Source organism: Pteropus alecto, unplaced genomic scaffold (assembly GCF_000325575.1).
Source record: "Pteropus alecto unplaced genomic scaffold, ASM32557v1 scaffold7, whole genome shotgun sequence".
Lineage (NCBI taxonomy): Eukaryota > Metazoa > Chordata > Mammalia > Chiroptera > Pteropodidae > Pteropus > Pteropus alecto.
The window spans coordinates 17,351,873-17,374,377 of NW_006494614.1; the positions used below are offsets into that span (position 1 = coordinate 17,351,873).

General features: G+C 32.8%; 1 pseudogene; it reads left to right on the forward strand.

Moving 5' to 3' along the window:
• Window positions 1-22,174: 22,174 nt before the first annotated feature.
• LOC112474694 lies at window positions 22,175-22,293 on the forward strand (annotated as a pseudogene).
• Window positions 22,294-22,505: the final 212 nt, after the last annotated feature.

A 22,505-nucleotide genomic window follows, 5' to 3' on the forward strand; every position in this document is an offset into this window, starting at 1 on the left:
ATTTTGATATTGATTGCGAATCAACAGAGAGGATGATTTATCTAAGTCTAGTGACCTATTACTGCCTTCAATCCTCCATGTCATATTTCTAGTCCTATTGGTTCCATAGCTCACCTACTCAGTCCTGGGACTTGTACACAGAGAAGGACGTGAGGATCTCTTTCTAAATGCCAGCTCTGCCCCAGATATGCTCCTTGATTTTCATAATTAACTACACCCCAAAACTTCAGTTTCCTTTCTTTCTCCTTTCCTTCCTTTCCTCTCTAAAAAAAAAAAAAACCTTTTAGTTTATAAATTGAATATTTTTCTCTATTTATCCTTATACTGATTATAGCAGCTAGAATTAAAAGAATTTCTGCTATGACCACAAAACATTGATCAGAGTTTGTATCTAGCCATTATACTTTCTTTACAGCTGATTTGCTTCTTTGTTTTTCTTATTAGCATGCTTTTCCTGAGACACTCATTCAGGCTTTCTTCATTTTGGTTCCTTCACAATCATCCAGTACAAAGAGAATATTCTTTGAAGCATCATCTATGACATATTCAATGGGTAATATTTTGATGCTTAGTTTTATTTCTAGCTTCTCCCTTAAATAATAAGAAGATTTCAAATGCAGCCCTGTCAATTCCTACCCAATGAACAAATAAATCTACCTCTCCCAAACAATAAGAACTATTATATGATTTGTGAGATAATGATAACTACAACTAAATTTCTGATATTAGCTTTGAAAGCATGGTTTTATCTGAAACAAATGAAATTGTATCTAAAATATGAAAATAATTCAACAGCTAGAATGAGAGAAATATTTACAAAAACATATCCTATTGGCTTAAGTTACAAACTTTCTAATTCAAAATCTAAACCTTCATTCTACCAAATTTCAATGATAATATGGTTCAAGAGAGCATGATGAAAGCAACTGAACTGCCTCCAAGGTATATTATAAATAGACTATATGAAATTTATAATTTCTATTTCTATATGACATTTTATAACTAACTTTTAACATAATTTATACAGGGATTAGTTGAATGTATAAATATAATTTCTTAGTAAACGGAAATAAGCATAAGAAAACCTAAATTTAGAATATTTGACAACCTTGATAAAGATCGGTTAAATTGTCATAGAAAGTTGTGGAGCATTTTCCATGTCTTGTATACATGTTGTGTTTTTAAATCAGTTGGGAGACCAACACGAGTAGAAAATATCAGATTTCTCTTACCCTGGAAACTGAGTGTTGTGGCTTGATAGCTTGAAAATTTACTTGGCCTCTTTCATGGTTGTGATCCAACTCTACTCTGAAGATAAGGCCTTATTTTACTGTTTAAGTTATTAAACAAATAACTTAATTTCTTGTTATATATGTTTTAATACTGTATGTTTACTAGTTAATAAAGTAAGTGGGAATGAAGAAAAAAAATTCTATCTGTCTACTCTGCAGTGTTTTGGCAAATGCCAATTTGTTTGCCCTGGCAAAAGGAGAAATTTTATTTGATGTCCCAGCTGAAGGTCAAGGGCAAATTAACTCAAAAATGGATTAAAAATATAAATATAAGACCTGAAACCATAATACTCCTAGAAGAAAACAGAGAAAGTTTCTTAATATTGGTCTTGACAATGATTTCTTGGATGTGACACCAAAAGCACAAGCAACAAAAGCAAAAATAGATGAGAGGGACTACATCAAGTTTAAAGCTTTTGCTCATCAAAAGAAATAATCAACAATGTGGAAAAGCAGTCTATAGAATGGAAAAAAATATTTGTAAACTATCTAATAAAGGGTTCAATCCCAAAATGTGTAAGGAATGCCTAAAACTCAATAGCAAAAACAAAAACAAATAACTTGATTAAAAAATGAAAAACATACTCAAATGGACATTTCTCCAAAGAAGACATATAAACAGCCAACAGGTATTTGAAAACATTCTCAACACCACTAAACATCAGGAAAATGCAAATCAAAACTGCAATGAAATATCACCTCACACCTGTTAAGATGGCTATTATCAAAAAAAAATAAGAAGAAGAAAAAGAAAGGAAGGAAGGAAGGGAGGGAGGGAGGGAGGCAGGGAGGGAGAGAGAGAGAGAAAGAAAGTGAGAAAGAAAGAGAGAAAGAGAGAAAGAGAGAAAAAGAAAGAAAGAAAAAAAATAAGAAAAAGAAAAAGAAAAAGACAAACATTGATAAGGTTATGGAGGAATTGTGCAGTGTTTGTGAAAATGTAAAATAGTATAGCCACTATGGAGAACAGTGTGGAGGTTCTTCAAAAAATTAAAGCTAGAACTACCATGTGATCTAGCACTCCCACCTCTGAGTATATACTCCAAAGAATTGAAATCAGGATCTTGAAGAGATATCTGCACTCCCATGTTCATAACAGTACTGTTTACGATAGCCAAGATATGGAAACAACCCAAATGTCCACTGACAGATGCGTAGATAAAGAAAATGTGATATATACATGCAATGGAATTTATTCAGCCTTAAAAAAGAAGAAAATCTTACAATTTATAATAACATAAATGGACCAGGAAGACATTATGCAAGTTAATTAAATCAGTCACAGAGGGCAGATACTGCATTATCCCTCTTATATGAGCCATCTAAAATTGTCAAACTAATAGAAGTAGACAATACAACAATGGTTGAGGTGGTTGGGGGACAGGGTTAGGGGAATTGTTGTTCAGTTGGTATAAAGTTACAGTATATACAAGCTGGGTAAATTCCAGAGATCTGCTGTACAGCATAGTGACTATAGTTAAAAAAAAAAAGAAAGATATTGTGCACTTAAATTGTCAGAAGATAGATGTAATATTAAGTGTTCTTACCAAAACAAAAGAAACAAAATGACACGAGGAAAGTTGGAGGTGAAGGATATCGCCTTGATTATGGTAGCACAAATTGTATATGTTAACACTGTGATTTTTTGTAAATCAATTATACCTAATATAAAAAAGAAAAAAAAAATGGGAAAAAAGAAAAGGTCAAGGGAAGCTGCAAATGCTTGGAAAGGATTATTTACCTATATAAGTGGCTTGATTAATTGCATTTTTGGAAGATAATCGTACATATGTAAGCTTAAGTGCTGAAATTATAGTTTCCATGAGGTATTGAATGACATAACATTCTCTATCTTTTATATGAGACTAAGGTAAAACTTATTGGAAGATTATTATAAAGTTGAAAAAAATCTTCAAATGTCATCTAGAATCTTTTAGAGTTTCACTCTCCATTTTTAGCAGAAGAATGTGCACTATTTTAAACTGTCCCCTGGAGAAGAGATTCTCTTTTCAAATAATTCATACCATGAATGCAGTGTTCTTATCCAAACTCCTGCTGTAGCGTTTGCAGGATTGCAATATAGAATGTGTTGACAAATTTTCAGAATAGTGTCTCCTTTTTGTTAATTAATTATGTTCAGAGAACTGTATTTAACACAAATCATTCAGGAAGAACTTGATAAAAAGAAGTGGCAAATTTAGTTTTTAGTTCTACCCATTTGCTGACTACAACTAGAAGAGTAATATTAACTAGTCATTAGTTTGGGCTGCTCAAAGGCTGCTCTTCTTTGAAATAATGAATCTTCGAAATTAATCCCCCCCTTAATTCTCATATAGTCCTTTTTAATGAAACCTGGAGAGGGATGTCTTGTTATAAATACTAATTACCATGTTAAGTTGTCTAATATTCACTTTATGTAGAGAGATTTTGTTATTATTTTACAATATGCTTAGTTTTAACGGAAATTAAAGATAATTTTGTCATCCTTTGGTAAAACCAGATGATTAAGTTAAAGTTCATTGACTAATTTGATAATTTTTTTCAAATACTATTACAAAATACTATTAGCTACTAAGAAAATAATAGGTTTAAAGTCCTGAATAAAAAAAGAGAGATCTTAGTATTTATAAAGTGAAAATAGTACTTATTAAATTATAGTCAGAGCATATCAGAATTGGGTTCTTTTTATTGTGTTGAATGATAATTTGTCTTCAATTTAATTTGATGATTATTAAATATGAAAAAATCATCAAAGTCAAGTTTTAGATGTAAGGTCATATTTATACCTTTCAATGAGTATTTGCCACATAAAAATTGTTATTTATCAGCTAAGTAAGACTTTCGCATATGTTGAATTTATGTTATATATATTTGCTAGAAAAATGGGGGTGATATCAGCCTGAATTTACACATCCTCCATCCAAGAATTTATTGCATGATTTGTTAGCAAGATGAAGTTGATATCTGAATTTATTTATTTATTTGTTTATTTATTTATTTATTTATTTGTTAGTTTGTTTATTATGATAGCTGATTTTAAAAGCTATTGATTTTATAGCAGAAATACATGATGTTAATTGGAATTTTCACTCTGGATTTTAGAGTATCACATTGAATTATAAATTTTTCATCTCTATTGGATATAAGGGCATGCACTCTCCTTGTTTGTCTCCTACCTTTCCAACTACTATTTTCATCTACCTGACCTCTTAATGTTACAATGCTTTGAATGCCAATGACTCCAGTTTATTTATCTCTAATCTTGATCTTTTCCTTGAATATCAGTGGGGCTCATCCAATGCCTATTTGTCATTTCTGAGTGAATATTTAAAAACATCTCCTCAAACTTAATTTGAAAAATAATACCTCCTCTAACACACACTCCACTTCTTCCTATTGCCTTCTAATGTCACTGAATGACAATTTATGTCTACCATTTGCTCTGGCCAGAAACCTTAGTGTCAAATTTGACTACTCTTTTTTTTTGACACCCCAGGAAACACTTTCTGCTCTACCTTCTAAATATATCTGGGATCTATTTTAGTCCATGGCATCATTACTATTTGTCTGGATTATTGCAATAGCTCCCAATGGTCTCCTTATTATTTCTCTTGCAAAGGGAAGGGATTTTCCAAAATTAATGTCAGATAAAATTTTCCATCTGCTTCTTTTTAACTTAAGTTAAAATCTGAATGAATACTAATTGTATTAGTTTTCTAAGGTTATTATAACAAAATATTACAGATTGGGTGGCTTAACAACAGAAATTTATATTCTCGCAGTCCTAAAGACTAGAAGTCCAAAATCTAGGTATCGGCAGCTGTTGTTTCTCCTGAGGACAGTATAGAATCTAGATGGACAGTTTTTATACTCATTATTTATAGACATTACTCCACGGTGTTCCATCTTACACACTGTCTCATTAAAAGTCTGCTGTTATTTTAAAGTGTATTTTTCCATGTGCAATGGATCTGTTCTCTGGCCGCTTTTAAGATTTTCCATTTACCACTGGCTTTCACAAATTAGTTAATTACATGCATTGGTGTGTTTTTCTTTGTGTTTTTCTGCTTGGGATTCATTGAGTTTCTTGAATCTGTGAGTCTTCGTTTTCATCAAAATTCGAAACTTTTTACTCATTATTTCTTTTAATATTTTTCTGTCCCCTAAACTTAGTGAGACTACCATGCTCTCCTTAAGGATTTTTTCCTGTACTGGAGTCCAGACTGTGCCTCAGGGAAGAAAGGCAGGTGAATCACTTTTTTCCTCTTTATTCATAAATCACAGTTCTATGCTAACTTCTGTCTAAAATCAGTTGTTTCATATAGTTTGTTCAGTTTTGTAGTTTTATGATGGGGAGGTGAGTCCAGAGTCCGTTATCTATCATAGCTAGAGAAAGAAATACCTTTTAACTTTCAAAAATTATTTTAATAAATTTGAATCTTTATTTTTGTTTTGTTTCTGTTTCTGTTGCAGTGTTTTAGTTTTATCATTTTTACACATGGCTTATAAATGGTAGACAAGGGACATAGTCACAGAGAATGATAAATGCCTTTTTCAAATAATTTATAATTAATTTATTTGGCATTTTCAATGTGTTCCCCCCAAATTCATATGCTGAAATCCCAACGCCAAAGGAGATGGTATTAAGAGGTGGCATCTTTAGGAGGTAATTAGTTTGTGAAGGTGGAGCCCTCATGAATGAGATTAATGCCCTTTTAAAAGAAGCCTCAAAGAGATACTTAGCTTTTTCATTGTTAGAGAATAAAATGAGAAGTCTGACTCTGAAGAGGGCCCTCACCCCAACCATGTTGATATCCTCATCTTGGACTTCCAGCCTCTAAAACTGTGAGAAATAAATTTCTGTTTTTTAATAAACCACAGTCTGTGGCATTTTTTAATAGCAGCCTGAACAGACTGAGACAATATTCTGAAGGGACTAGGTACTTTTATTTTAGTTTTTTTTGATACATACTTCGCCCAAATTTCTTTAATGTTGAAAACTTAAAAATATTTATGGTAACTCAGAACATTTTATGATTTACATTTATAAGAAAAGGTAATATAAATGGAGCCACCTTAAAATGGAATTGGAGCTGCCATGCCAGAGGAACTGCCTTGCATATCTTATTCCTCAAAACCTTTCTGCTCTACCTTCTAAACTGGAATGTTAAAATAGGATGAAATAACCTTTAGACTGGGCCTAAAGCAACCTTATGTCCCAAAAAACTGTTTGCAAAGATAACAAGAAAGCAGATATTACAACTACCAGACTGAAACTTAAAATCACCATTTAGAATTAATGTCACTATATTAGCTTTTCTGCACCAAAAAAAAAAAAAAATGCCTTTCTTCTATTGATGTAATTGCTCCCCTTCCCTTTCTTATAAATACCTCTTACCTTTGTCTCTTAATTGGAACAATGTTTGGACCTCCACCTGAATCAGTGCTTTCCTGAATAGCTATTGTTTTTGATCTAAAATAGATGCTTGTTACTTCTCACTTTGAAAGGCTTTTTATTTTTAGAATAACATATCCCTTCTTGTGTAATAATGGTCTTTAGTTACATTTTTTAAAAACTGGAATGCTGTTGATTTCTCAGAAAGGAACATATGTGAACAAGGAAGTCTTTTGGTGGGTATATCTGGATTGTGGGGCAAGGTCAAAGGGTTGATTTTAACATAGTGAGTTATCTGGTACAGTAGGTCAATGGGGCCAGATTGTGTCAGCAGGTTGGCTTTTTCATCTTTAATATGCAATAGAGAATCATTGAAGATTAGGGCAGGGGGACAAGCCAGCATGAAATGAGGGAGAGAGTATGATATTTAATGTTGGAAGTTAGAACAGTAAGGCCTGACTCCATTTCTTACTTCATGATTGATTTTAAGCATGTTGGTGATTTTTTAAGGAATGCATTTCACCTGAAACTAATGCAATCTATTTTGCATATTGTTATGTTAGCTAATTCAGACAATTTACATGAAAGCACTTGGTCATTTGTAAAAACACTGTAAATGAATGTGTTATTATAATTGTTATGAAGAGAGTGACACAAGCAATATCTTGGGAAGACTACTTTTGGTGATGTATGCTAGCTGTAATGGAAGGGAGAAGCCTTAGGTGGGAGATGATAGGATTGATGACCTCTGTGGTGTAAGAACTCTTCAAGTCTCTGCCATAGCTAATGTTTGCTGAGTAGGAGGGGAGAGGACATTCAGATCTGGGACATTACTGCTCACTCTTTAATATGCATACCAGTCACTCGGGGTGCTTGTTCAAATGCAGATTTTGACTAAGAGATTTGGGGTGGGGCTTGAGATTTTACATTTTTAAAAGCTTCCAGGTGATGCCAATTCTGTTAATCCAGAGAACATGTTTTATGTAGCATGGATTCAGAAGTTGCAGAGGATGGAGACCCAGAAGTAGTACAGATTCCAGGTGACAACTTGCTTTTCTTTCAGTTTTGGCTAATTCCAGGTAGTAAAAAAAAAAATCAAAAGTCTCTCACTGTGAAGTTTCCCAGCTATGCATACTGAACGTTGAGGTTTATAGTACATTCAAAGAGCATCTCTTTCTTTTCTTCAGTTCTATTTGTCTTTTTCAACTTTCCTATCCCCTTTTTAAGGTAACGATAATGTGAAGGAGAAATATTCTACAACAAACAGATGATGATAATATAAATTCAAGAGAAAAAATGCCAACTTCCTGTGATAGTGGTGGTAAATGCTCTTATTAAAAATTAAAATTAGTTGTTTTCTATCTTCTGAACATTTAAAATGGGAACACATTCTTAATATTGACAACCTAATTATTAAGCTCTCTTGAATCTGAAGTTTACCTATTAAGGACCTGAATGTTAAAACCATGACTGACATACCTGACCACGAAAATAGATGTTATTCTTTCTTACTGTAGATTTCAGAACTTTCCTTTGAAAGAAAAATACATGACTGAAAATGAATTATGTTGACTTTGTAAATATGACTTTGTAAATATGTGCTTATCCCTTCTTATTTTGCTTTGAATGTAAATCACAAAGCCATTGATTGAATAGTGGCTTGTATCTTCAATAGTTAAAGTATAGGTCAAGCCTAGGGTGATGTAAATAGGCTATATATATGGAATAATCTCTGAAAAATATTTTAAGTTCTCATTAAAGAGTTCATTGCAATTTTTATGCAACTAAGCTAAAATATTTTCTGTATTAACAACATTATTTGAAGGAATTAAGGACATGTTCCCATTTTAGTTTGTTTGTTTGAAGTTTACCTTGTTTCATTGGAAGTTTTCTTTTCCCTTTAAAATGTTTTTTAAAAGTATTTCAAAGCTAAAATTAGTTGGATGAATCTCTTTAGGATAACAGCTTATATTTCCATAGGCTATAGCCTGCCTTAAGATTTTGTTAGATTATTTGTTTAATTGGAATATTTAGAATAGGTAATCCATGGACATTGTGAAAGTATCAAAATGTACAAAAAGATGTTAAGTAAAAGGTAAATCTCCCCTTTAACCAGTGTCAAAGCAAAAATTTCATTGAACAATATTAAACACACAAAGAAAACTTCCTTCAAGGCTATTGCATCAGGGAAAGACACCAAAGCTCAGTTTGAGTTCAACTCCACCAAAAAAATAAAAAGAAAAAAAAAAATGGTAGTTGAGTTTTTAAGATCTGGGCTGGGGAAATCTTAGTCCACCTGTTTTTGCTAATTGACTTTACCCAAGGGAAAATTAAACTTCCTCTTATCTTCGTGTCAGGAAGTAGTTTTATAATTTGGAGCAAGCCATCTCCCTAGATGTTAGGCTTATCTACCTTTCCATAGAGACTCGGAGATAGGGGCAGTCTTCCTTGATGGCTATATTTCAAAGAGATGGCTCCCAGGTACTTTAGAAAGATAGTTCTGGGTTATATAACCGGAAATGGGCTTTTAAAAAGATTCATATCTCAAAGGAACAGAGAAAGAATTTACAAGTACAAGTTTTCTAATGTGCTAGAAGAAGAGGATGTGGGGAAGTAGTTTTCTAATGTGCTAGAAGAAGAGGATGTGGGGAAGCAGCAGTCAAGTTGAAAGGAATGATAAGGCCATCTTAGTCATCATATATCCTCCCTGGAGATAACTGCTGTCAGGTTCTTAGATGTCTCTTTCAAGAAATGATCTATGCCTATTAAGTGTAGATGCATTATACATTTTTAAATATACAAATATTCTATAGCTTGCTTTTTTAACTTTACAATGTATATTGAAGACTAGTATTATAATAAATAGTATAGTAAATTATAAAAAGTATTCTATTTTATAGATGTACCAAACTAAATAGTTCTTAATTAAGAGAAATTTAGGATGTTTTTAGGCTTTTATGTTAAAATCAGAATTGTTGCACATTGGAACATGCTTTGTTTTGCACTCAAGAGGGTATTTCTTTAAGATAAATGGCTAGAAATGGTATTGCCTGGTCAAAAGTATACATTTCAAATTTTGCTAGTGATTACCAAATTACCTTCCCTATGTTGTACCAATTCTTGCTCATATCAACCTTTGCAAACACATCATGTTATCAAACTTTTTGATTTTTGCCAGTGTGATGTGAAGAGTAGTGACTTTTTAACTTTAATTTACATTTTATATTATGAACACCCACACTGTCAGTGCAGACATTCAAACTGTGCAATAGGTTGTCAGTTCTCAAGTAGAAATAGTTTGCTGTGATTAGCTACCCATTACTGATAAAATGTCCAAATTGTGTTAGGAAAAACGTCAAAAATTATAAAGTACTTAAGGACATTTTCCTTTTACAAAAACCTTGAAGAGACAGAAGGTAAAGGACAATCATGGATAAAGGAAATCTTCAAGCTTTTTTGTCTTTACAATCTCTAACCTTCCCACTATCATGTTTCAGATTCAAGCTATTTTTCCTTAGTGTCTTTGCTGATTCTTTCCTATACTGGAGATAAATCACGAGATTAGAAAATTTGAAGAAAAGGAATATTTTAAAGAAAATAATTATTAGAAAGTCTATCCCTCGTTTCCCCTGAATCACCTGTAAGAAATAAGAAAAGAAGTGAGGTAAGGAACATTCTTGTTTGTTAAGCAAGGTTCCGTTGAGTTTATTATTCTATACAAGTGTTATTAATCTCCAAGAGAACCTTCCACATAGGTGATGTCATTTTCATATGACATATGTGCAACCTGAGGTCAGAGGAGTGAAGCAGTTGGACAAGGTTACTCAGCTCGGGGATGAGGCTAGAATTGGATCCCTTTTTCCATGTCACTATGAAGCCGTATTCTACCACATGGCATATTTTCTCTGTCTATGCCATGTTATGTAGAAAGGATTTGTCAGTTCAATATGGTTGGCATCCTGTCCTAACTCAGAAAGACCTTTCTGGCTTTTCTGGGTTTTACGACAGTGAAATAAACACAGATATTCTGGAAATTCAAATGTTGGTACATGTGAAAAAGTGAATAATATTAATTTAATGAATTTTTTTTGAATAGGTAAGTAAACGAATATGTGGATATATGTAACTCACTGACAGAAACAATTATGTTGATGTTTGTGGGAGCTAAAAGAATTGTTTTTTTAATCTTCTAATTTCTAGCTGGGCTAATAGTCAAATTAACAGAGAAAGATTAACAGGTGAAAATAAAAATTATATTATGTCAGCTTGGGGAATGAAAGCTTGGAATGAAAATTCCAAGACAGTGAGGCCGCACTGGGTATATAAGACATTTTGGTCAAAGGAGAAAGTGGGGAAAAGGGGTATTAGATTTCAGAAGTGAGAATGGGCCGTTTACAGATAGCTTAGGAAGAATGGAACATACACTGCAGCAAAATTCTTGCTAGGCAACTCAGAAACAATGGAACATGGGGGATCTGGCTAATAGACTTGGAGTCCTTCTGAGTAATGTTGGGGTGAAAATTCTTAAGGCAATTAAGCCCAGGTTTCCTGGCTAAAAAGTAGGTTTCTCTGTCTAAATCTCTTGGGCAGGAAAGAGGGAGAGACGCAAAGGTTATTTATGAGTCTTGCTTCTTAATAAACAGCTTAAAGTCAATATTCCAAAAGGCAGCTTCTGGGAGGCAAAATTTTGGTTCCCTTCATATTTAACTTGCATTTGCTTTTTTCCTATCTTTCCCAGAAGAATTCAGTAGACAATATCCGTAAGGGTATATTATGATTCTGTGTTGACCAAGCATCCTGTTAATCGAGCTACTTACTTTTTTATAAGACATTTTAGCATTACATGGAGAAGGATGTACCAGCTTGAATTCTCTAGGACATGATTTCTTCAGAATGTTAACAAAGGTCATATGAAAAAAGAATGTATAATATGTGAATTTGGGAAATTATGTGCTAAAAAAAAATAGATAGATTGACTTCTTGAGGCTTTATCATCCTAACAAACATTGCAACTTTCAGGGACTATTTTGGAATGATGAGTTTCCCAATCACATTTGAACTAGAACTTCCTTTCAGTGAGCATCCTATGAGACTAATGTGCAGGAGGAGTCCACTGGGAAAAGTTGGTGCAGACACAGTTGTCAGTGAACGAGGATTGCAGATACCAAACTGAGTACCAAGCTATGACTCATTTTATACTATGGTCTTTTGGTTTATTGACTGTATAGAAGAAATAGAATACAGATAAACTCATTTTAGAAACATGTTTCTGGAAGTATTAGTCAAATTTTTTATTTTTTATTTTTTAAATGCACTAATGGAGAGGCTAGTCAAAGGAAACCAATGATAATCCCTCAGTAAAACAAATTCAAGATGTAAAACTTACTTTCTAAATTTATCAAGTTTATGTTTATATTTTTTTATATAAATTAACTTAAAATGAAGCATATTGTTTTATTATAATATCTTGAATTCTTTGATCATTAATTTGTGTATAGGTAAGTAAACACTAATTTGCTATTTTGCACATTATTGTTGCAATGGCACCATCAGATATTTATGTTCAAACATATAATAGGTTATTTCTGTGGGAAAAGGTTTTATTTTTTTTTTGTTTACTATAATGACAATGAGTGCCCTACAACTGACATTCTCTGAAACACGCTTACTTCAGCCATTTATTTTTGGCCTTATACTTTGTAGATGCAGTTGTTTGCCAATATAACTAATTATTTGTTGACTAATGGTTCAATAATTTTAATTCTTTTTTTCCTTTTCTTTTTACTATCTCATTTAGTTCCAAACTACTGAAGTCACAGTTACTTAATAGGCTACTCTCAGATGTTAGCACTAACAGCAAGGGATAAGATAGAAAATTCTATTGCATGAAAATTTAATGAAAAACTAACATGAACTTTGGATACAATGAATTTTGGCATGTTTTCATTTTTTTTAAAATTCTTTAACAGTAAAAATAACGTATGTCACACTTAAATATTGAATACTTTTAATATTATACCATAATTTTAAATTTTATTAACTTTATTACTAATCCATTTGGATAGAATGGCAGAAAAATGAAAATTATCATTTTCCTCATTTATCAAAATTTATGAGTACTGGCACCTAATTTTATTCCCAAGAAAGGCAGACTTAGAGCATAGTATTGGGTGTTTGTTATACATATAAATTTTTAAAGAAGACAAAAATATTTCTCAAAACAATTTATTTTAAAGGGATGATATGTAGATCATGTTTTTTTTTTAAGGAAGTAAATAATAAAAATCTGCATCAATAGTACACTGCAAAAGCAGTCTGTGAGTATTGACTGCAGAATTAGTTTGTGGTAACAGATGGACTCTCCTCTCATGAAATCTTCCAAGTGAAGCACAGTGCCCGAGAAAAATGGACTCTCATATCATGAATCATATGAGGGCTCTGGACATGTAGAGAATTCTGACTTCTCCAAACCATTTTTCTCTCTAAAATTTCACATTGTTTTCAGAACAACTATGAGATGGTTAGGGCAGCTTCTTTTATACCTATTTTACATATTTCTCTTCCATCTGTGATAGTCTTGCCATGTCTATACGGCCATCATATTGGCTCAGGACTGCATTACTTAGCACACTGACTAGGAGAGTGTGTTCTTTTCTGGAAGCCCTGCCTCTGATCTCTCCTCACTGCCAACTGCTATCAGAGTAATCTTAATCCAGGGCACTGAATGTGGCATTCTTTTTCTTCGAAACATTTGCTAATGTCATTGCCATCTGTATTTTTATAAAGTTCTTTATGTGACTTTGATATGCATTTGATTTGCTAAGTGGTTTAAAATTTTCAAAATTCACTAAATCCATTCATGAGGCCAAGAAAAGAAATGTAGGCAAATGGTAGAGTATTTAAATAAACAAAATATAATGTGATATTTCAAGGAAAAAAACAAATTATTACAAAAGCATTTCATATTTGAGGAAAGGCTTATCAGCATACTTCTAGTTAGGGAAATTGAGCTGTAAAATGATCAATAATGGAATGATTGTAGCCTTCTAAAATGTTGACTGACGGGTTTTGATGTGCTAATGAAATTGGCATAATATTTTAATGAATTCTAACTGATAAAATGAGAATAATGAGATCTAGAGTTAAACTAAATGGAACTGATTACATGGAAGATAGAGTTAAATTTCTCATAAAAGATATCTGATGACAAAGTAATTATCAAATAATTATGTATTAAATTACATTTTTTTCTCTCTGCCGGTGGGAAAACTGTATTTGCTGATTAGTTTTAAACTTTGTTAAATAAACTTTCAGTAAAATTAAGTAGCATGTTATAAACAAATTTGAAAAAAATTAAATAAATGTGATATACTAGAAAAATTAGGATGAATTTACTAATTATCCTAATTCTACATTTTTTAAAAATAAATTTAAACTTCCATCAAGTTACTTAGGTTACTGACATAATTTTGTAGTTTGAATAGAATACATAAGGATATTGATTTGTTAATACTGTGGCCTACAATTTACATTTCCAAGGCTTAGGAATCTGTCTCTTTGTCTCTTTCTCTGTCTCTCTCTCACATACACACACACACATATCTTGTACATTAAATAAAGTTTTACAGAATTTCAAAATTGGACAAGACTGAACCCAGCCAAATCTAATGCTAGGATCAGTGGTTTTAATGATATACATATTCACCAGAATCTTTGCTCACATTTGTCCTTATTTCCCGAACTATAGCCACATTTTAGACATCCAGCACTTGAATACAACTACTTGTGTTCTATTCTCAGGCTGTGAAGTGTTACTGGATAATTCTCCATGATAAGCTTTGCAAAACTTTGTGCTTTCTAGCTCCATCAGAGCTCCCCTCACCTTCTTGCAATGCTTCTTTATAGTCTTTTTTTCCCATTTCTAGTCATGTTCTCTGGAACAGACTATAGTATCTTTTCCAAAATTTTGTTTCTCTTGTCAGTGGCATACGTCACCCTCCCAATGTTGTCAAGAAGAAAATGTGGTCATCAGATAGGACCTGTTCTTGACTTTGCCTCTATATTTAAGATATGACATCACCCATTCTAGCCTCCTTCTCTCTTGCTGAAAGAAGAAGAATTGATTGTCCTGTCCCAATTTAATTATTCCACCCTTACCCAGTGTGGTGGACAAAATAATGGTCCCCTCAAAATGTCAACATCTTAATCTCTGACACTTTTGAATATTTTACCTTTCATGGCAAAAGAGACTTTGCAGATGTGATTGAATTACATATGTTGAGGTAAGGAAATTATCCTGGATTATCTGGGTTGGCCCAATTTACTCACAAGGATCCTTATAAGAGGGAGGTGGGGGGGGCGGTTCAGAATCAGAGGAAATATGAAGATCTTATAGTGGAAGCTGGGGGTAGGGGGAGGAGCAGTGGAGAGGAATCGAGATTGAGAGAGAGAGAGAGAGGAGGGAGGAGGGAGGAGGGAGGAGAGAGAGAATTTGAAGATGGTATGGTATGAGCTGGCTTTGAAGATGGATGATGAGGCCACAAACCAAAGAATGTTGGTAGCCTCTAGATTCTTGAGACAAGCAAAGGGATTCTCCCCTAAAACTTTCATAAAGGAGCTCAGCCCTACTGACATCTTGATTTTTAGCCCCCTAAAACCCATTTTAGACTTCTAACCTCCCTATAAAATAATAAATTTGTGTTGTAAACTACCAAGCTATAGCATCAATAAGAAGCTAATATACCAATATTTCAGTTTCTATCATTTATACAGGAATTTTATCTCATTATCTTCCCTATTCTCTACCATCAATTTTACGTATTTTTTAGCACCTTTTCAGGTTGCTGAGAAAGAAGCCTTCCATTAACCTTCTGCTCAACCTACTGCCATTATTGCTCTCCTTTCTTTCAGCATCATTCTTGTGAAAAATAGTTTTATGTCTTTCATGCCTGCCCCTAAAACTTCAGTAACCTAGTCTCTGACTCTTGTATTGCTCTGAATGGCTTTTCTAAATTTTATGGCAGTTTCTTATTTGACAAATTTAACTGAGTTATTCTTTCATCTGAGCATTTAGTTTTTGATGGCCTATTTTCTCATGGCTTATTATTTTGATTATTCTATCTGGAATTCTTCACAGGTTTACCCCCACCCCTGGCCACTACTTATATATTGGTAGATGACTTAAAGTCTACTCTTTTCCTCTTTCATTATATTTTCTTTATAAACTGTGGGTGATTCCATCTACTCTCATGGTTTTAATTATCAGTTCAAGTAGACAACTTCTAATCAGTCAATCTCAACTTTACTCTTGAATTCCAGGTATATTTATCTACTAAACAGTTTACCTAGACTCACCAAACATTATTTAAACCTAGAGAGATTCTTCTCATTTTCAGTGTCTCACAGAAGAAACAGAAAATCACCCTTAATGCCTTCGTTCTACTGATTTTCTCTTTTCACTGTACTTGGTTGAGTCTATTTCACTGATATAAGCCAAATTAATCTTTGAACCCCACAACGCCTCCACCATTTGAAAGGTCATCTTATCTTTTCTCTAGAAGATTTTAAAAGCTCCTAACTGGTCTTTTTACCACAAACTTTCCTCACCTCCAAACCCATCCTCATCCTGTAACCAGCGTGATGTTACTAAAGTTAAAACTGATTATGTCTCTGCTTTGTTTAAAGATTTCTTCTACATTTGTGTTGCCACAGATAAAGTATACATTTTTTAACATTGCTTCTAAGATCTGTTCTGGTTCTCTAGCTCTGTGCTCCACACACAGAGAGTAGCTCCTTATTCACTAGATCTGCCCGATCCTTTCTTGACTACATGGCTTGCACACATTCTTCCTATAATATGCTTCCTGCTTTATTTACCTGGCAAAATCTGCCAATTTGTTAAGCTCATACATCCCCCTTTCTTTGAATCTTTTCTCAGGTAGCCAGAACCAGTCACTAAATATATATTTTCAGGTCACTCTTTTTCTATCATAGCACTTACTGCATTGCAATGTAATTATTAGTGTTTGTATTCTGTCTAACTGGTCTTTGAATTCTTTAAGGGCAGACTATATCTTCTTTATGTTTATATATATAGTACCTAGCACCGTGCTTGACACATGGGAAACCTTAAGTAAATGTAGCATGGATCAATAAAAATCATAAATAGGCAGAAATAAAAGATCACATAATGATTTTTAAAAATCAACAATGTTGGATCTTTAAGTAAAACTAGGGGAAACTGGGAAAGAATTGATTATAAAAGGAAATAGATTATGGTTCATGTGCCAGGGAAAATAACAGTCCAAAAATTTGATGTTCCTTGTGAGGAAAGCCCTCTATCTTCCCTTAGTGGCGCACAGATGAATAAGATTCCATCTATGTTCCCAAGAGATTATAATTTATAATGAAAAACAGTCATGCAAACAGTTTGGTGGAACAAGGGACAATGAAAACTATGATAGATGTGATACTGGATGCTAGCATCATACGAAGAGAGGGTGATGAGTTCTTTATCTGATTAGATAAGGGTGCCTAAAGGAAGTAATTAAATCAAATGAAAATGTAACATTTTTGAGGGAAAAAAGGCAAATACTAATACTAGAAATTGTAAAATATATAATGGATAATCCTTTAAGTGAAGCATTGTTTTTTGTGTTTCTCTTGTAAGCCAGTTGAACATGTGTCATATTATGTGCATTTATATATATTCAGAAGCTGTATTCTGATTGAAAATTTTGTTTATTACAAATTGTTGTGTCATTGATTTTATTAAGCAACTATATTGAATTTGTGACTGGCCAAAGGAGAAATTGAGATATTTCATTACAAACTCTGATCTAGTTATGATGGGAAGAGATCAAAACATGGAGTCAGGTGAAATGATAGAGTTCTCACTGAGCCGGCATCATTTTATAGAAAATTTATTCTTTCTCTCATATTTCTAGGTGTGTGATCAAAGGCATTTAGATCTCTCAGGTCACACAATAATGAAACTGACAATCACCTCAGAGAACAGATTCTGAAAAGTCTATGAGAACATCTTTGAAATTAAACAACTATCCTTGATAATAATCATTAAAATTTATACAGATAATTAATTCAACAATTTTATTCTGTAATTATTTAGTCCCATTGAGAGAAAATTAATTTATATGCTAAAAATATTGTTTTAATAGTTATTGCAATTTTGACACACAATGAGGCTAAGATGTCCACATCTATTTGATACTGAATTTTTTTTTCCCCAGAAGGATACATCTACTTAAGGAAAAAAGTAATCATCATATATAATGAAAATAAGATGGTTTTGAACTTTACTATGTCTGGATAGGAAACTTCTTCAAACTTATTTGTCTTTTTTGTCAGGAGTGTCTCAGCTATTAGGTTTTTGTACATTCATATTAATTTTATAATCAGCTGTTAAAGTGTATTTGAAACTATGAAAAAATTTTATTGAAATCACAGTAATCTATAGATTAATTTTAAAAGAATTGGAAATTTATGTCAATCAATTGATGAACGTGGTACATATCTATTTGTATTCTATTTGTCTTAATAAGGTTTTAAATTTATCAACAGAAAGGTCTTATAAAACTTTTGGTAAATTTATTCTTCGGTATCTATTTTCATAGTTATGATTTTTATTCTAAATAGTGTATTGACCTACTTCACTCCTACCCAAGGAGACTATCCAAGGATTTTTCCAGCATCATTATTATTTTTAGTTGCACAAATGACTGAAACTAAACATTTATTGGCCATAGAAAGTATAAATTTTGTTCTACCTACCCAATGAAATATTAGACATAGATAAAATTGAGTGAAAAAAATATATACTACAAGTAAATCTCAGAAACACAAATTCAGAGGGCTACATGCAATATATTATTTTTATAAGTTTAAAAATATGCAAATTGACTTTATTATTATACTCCATTAATTATATATCTTATATATTTATATGCATCAAATATTAGACACCATTTTTTTAAGCAGAAGGAATAGCTCGGTGATTTTTTAAAATGGTTTATCACAAATAAATAACAGATCACTAAGAATTACTGTAAATCCTTCTACTACTAACTTGTAATCCTCTTATACAAGGCTTGTGAGCAACAAATCCTTGGAAAGAGGCTATTATGAGCTTTGTATGCAGTCTTAGCCATAACAAGAAATATGTTTTATCAATACATTAAATTGATTCGGTGATTGAAAATATGATACTCTTTGAAATAAGTGAAATATAGCAGTACAGTATTAGAATATCAGTATTATATTACTTTCTTCAATTCTTTACAAAACTATTATCTTTTAAATGAGCCCTACTCTAATTATCCTATTACTGCAAACTGCTCTCCTGATCCTCTAATGCTGATCTTTTTTTTCCTTTATTTTATTTAAAGCATTTAACACATTCAACCATACTATATACTTTACCTATGATATTTATTGTTTAATATCTATTTTCTTTCACTAGAGGCAGTATTGGAGTTAGATTCTAAGATGGCCCCCTATGCTCCTTCACCTCTCCTGGTATTTATGTCTTGGTGTAGTACCTACCCACTTTGAATCATTGATGGCATATATGACAAATAGAATATTGTGCAAGTGGTATTGTCTGACTCCCAAGATTAAGTCATAATTAATATTTCAGTTGCTACCTTGTCTCCTTGTTTTCTCTTGGACCATTTACTCCGGGGAAAGCTATCTGTCATATCATGAAGACACTCAAGCAGCCTTGTGGAAAGTGATACCTGAGGATAAACCGAGGCTTCTTGCCAACCAGAAACAACTTGCCAGCCATGTGAGTGCTCTATCTTGAAAGTAGATTTTCCACCCCTATCCATGCTTTCGAATGCATTCCTTGCCCCATTTTCATCACAACTTCATGAGAAACACTTAACCAGAATCATCCAGGTAACTTACTCCTGAATACTTGACTCAACTATGTGAGATAAGAAACTGTGAGAGCTAAGAAATGCTTATTTTTATGATTTAAAAATAAAACCACAACTGTGATGATAAAATCCTTTGTTAAAAACTCAGAAAGATATAAGGGAGTAGACTCAGAGACCCATTCAGTTAAATAGTAAGACTTTGTTCTCACATCCTCAGCTTAACCCAAAAGTAGACAAATATGTTATATTGAAGATGTTTAAGTGTGTGGCTTTTGTCTAATGAAATGAACCCAATATGATTCATAAGGGACCAAAGACATTTTAAGAAAATTTCAAAGACAGAAACCCTGCCAGCTTGATCTGAAAGGAACAGGGACAATAGAATAAAAACAGGAATTTGGATCCCCAATCATTTTACATACAGGAAGCAAACTGATAAAATGACTCAGCTGCAAACACGGGCTACATTTCCTGACATGAAAACAAATGACTGGAAGAGCAGAAGTAAGGGCCCAGAGTGCAGAGAGAGAAGAACCATAAAGAATCATGTCTTGGCTTTTAATCCTAATGAAAAACTGGAAATATGTGCTTTATGGGAATTCAGAATTGCTGTGGGCCAGTGACTCCTACATGCTTCCCATTGTCTTTTTTGTTTTCCCCAATGGGACAATTTATAAGGGTTATCCTTTTCCTATCCCAAATGTTGAGAGTATGGTGCACAGATAACTTATCTGCTTAGTTCATAGATCCTCATTTGCACCTGGACCTGAGTTAGATGGTAAGATTTGGGACTTTGATGCTATAAGGGAATGAGACTTTTGGGGTCTTCTTGGGAGGAAATGAGTGTTTTGCATATGGGAGAAATTTGAATTATTGTAGTCCAGGGGGCAAACTGAGATAGCCACCCTCCAAATTTACCCCCAATATTCCTCATGTTTTAGTAGTTATGCCTTGTGGAATCTCCATCCACACTGAGTCATGGCTGGCCTATGTAGCCAATAGGATATTATTAAAATAATGGATAGTTTGTGACTTGTAACGTAAGCAAGTAATCTTGCTTTGTTTGCCAATTTTAATCTCAGGTGCCTAGAAGAGTTCCTGGTACATAGCAGATAGGGAATAGATATTTATAAAATATAAAGATATACAATATATAAAATAATGTTGATTTATATATTGGATTCATTGTAATACATTATTTTGAAATAATTTTGTATTCCTAAGGGAGAAAGAGCAATCTCTAGCCAAATTAAACAACATATTTCCCAGGCTTCTTTTGCTAATATCTAGAGTCCCACCTAAAAGCTAAATATTTTCCCAGACAGATGAGAAGAAGATAATTTGGTTTGACAATGGAGGACCTGGATATGAAAGTATCTCAAGAGTTTGTAAGGTAATTGAGAAATATTGTTGTGGGGCATTGTTGGGCTTAAAAACCTAACATTCTGGTTCAGAATAGCCACTATTTATAGATTTTTTTTTTTTTTTACTTATTTTCTAATGTATGATCAGCTTTTCTGTTTTCAGCTTATGTGTATCTAGTTCCTATCACTTATTGCAACTCTGAAGGCTTCTTTCTTCAATTACTTTATTTGACTACATGGTACTGAGATACAGATTATCTGTCTGTCTATCTATCTATCTATCTATCTATCTATCTATCTATCTATCATCTATCTATATCTATATCTATATCTATATCTATATCTATCTATATCTATATCTATATCTATATATAATGGCATTGTGGTACAGCTACTACTCCTGACAGCCAACTATTGAGCATTTACTACGTGGCATATGTTATCATATTTAATCCTTACAATCCTATGAGTCAATATTATTAAGTCTATACTAATAAATAGAGGAAAATGGGACATAAAGAAGTTTAAGAGATTATATGAGTTATTGTTAGAGATGGAATCTGAATTAAGGCAATTAGACTCCAAAAACTACGTTTGGTGAATATCAATTCACTATGTTCTCCTGCCTTAGATATCAAGTCTAACAACCTGATTTCAGATGAATGGCCTTTAAACGCAATGAAACCGGGAAGGATCTCTGAAGCAAACATGCTGACTTATATTCTGAAGATGTAATGGGTTTTTGTATATTTGGCATGTTCCGAAGAGAAAAACTTGAGTTTTAAATGAATACCTGCTAATGGTTTCCAAAAAAAAAAAAAAGCGTATTTATTTATATTACATGTAGTTGATGACAAAAAGTAATTCTCATGGACCAATTAACCATGGGTAAATATCTCATTTTATGTCCATAAGTGTATATATATCAGAAGTGTTTAGCTTTTATGTAGATACTAATTTGCTTGGGTAGTAATTGTAATAATGTTACCGTGATCAGAATAAAGGGCCAGACCAAGTTTTTGCTACATAGCTATGGGGCCCAGGAACAGAGAATTTATCAAATCCTTCAGTAACAAAAGCTTTTTTATAATCTCAGCCAACAAAAATGTGATTTATAATGCAAATTAAACACAAAAACAAACAACAAAACTAACTTGAACTTTAAGATAGTTTGTTGTTTAATATTATGAGCAACTTGATTAGTTCAGCTTATAGAAAAACAATTGAGTCTATGGCCATGTCATCCTGAATAAGCCTGATCCCATCTGATCTTGGAAGCTAAGCAGGTTCGGGCCTGGTTAGTACTTGGATGGAAAACCACCTAGGAAGACCAGGTGCTGTAGACATAAAAAATAAAAAATAAGGGATTGTAAGCTGACAAGGTCCTTGCAATCTGTGAGGTCGACCAAGGGTTACCTCACCTAAAAAAGAAAAGAAAAGAAAAGAAAAACAATTGAGGCAGAATCATCAGATTTCATCTACTAACTTTCTATAGGTATATTCACTAAGTTAAGCTTTAATAACTGCCACAGCAGAAAAACAAACAAAATTTCAATGA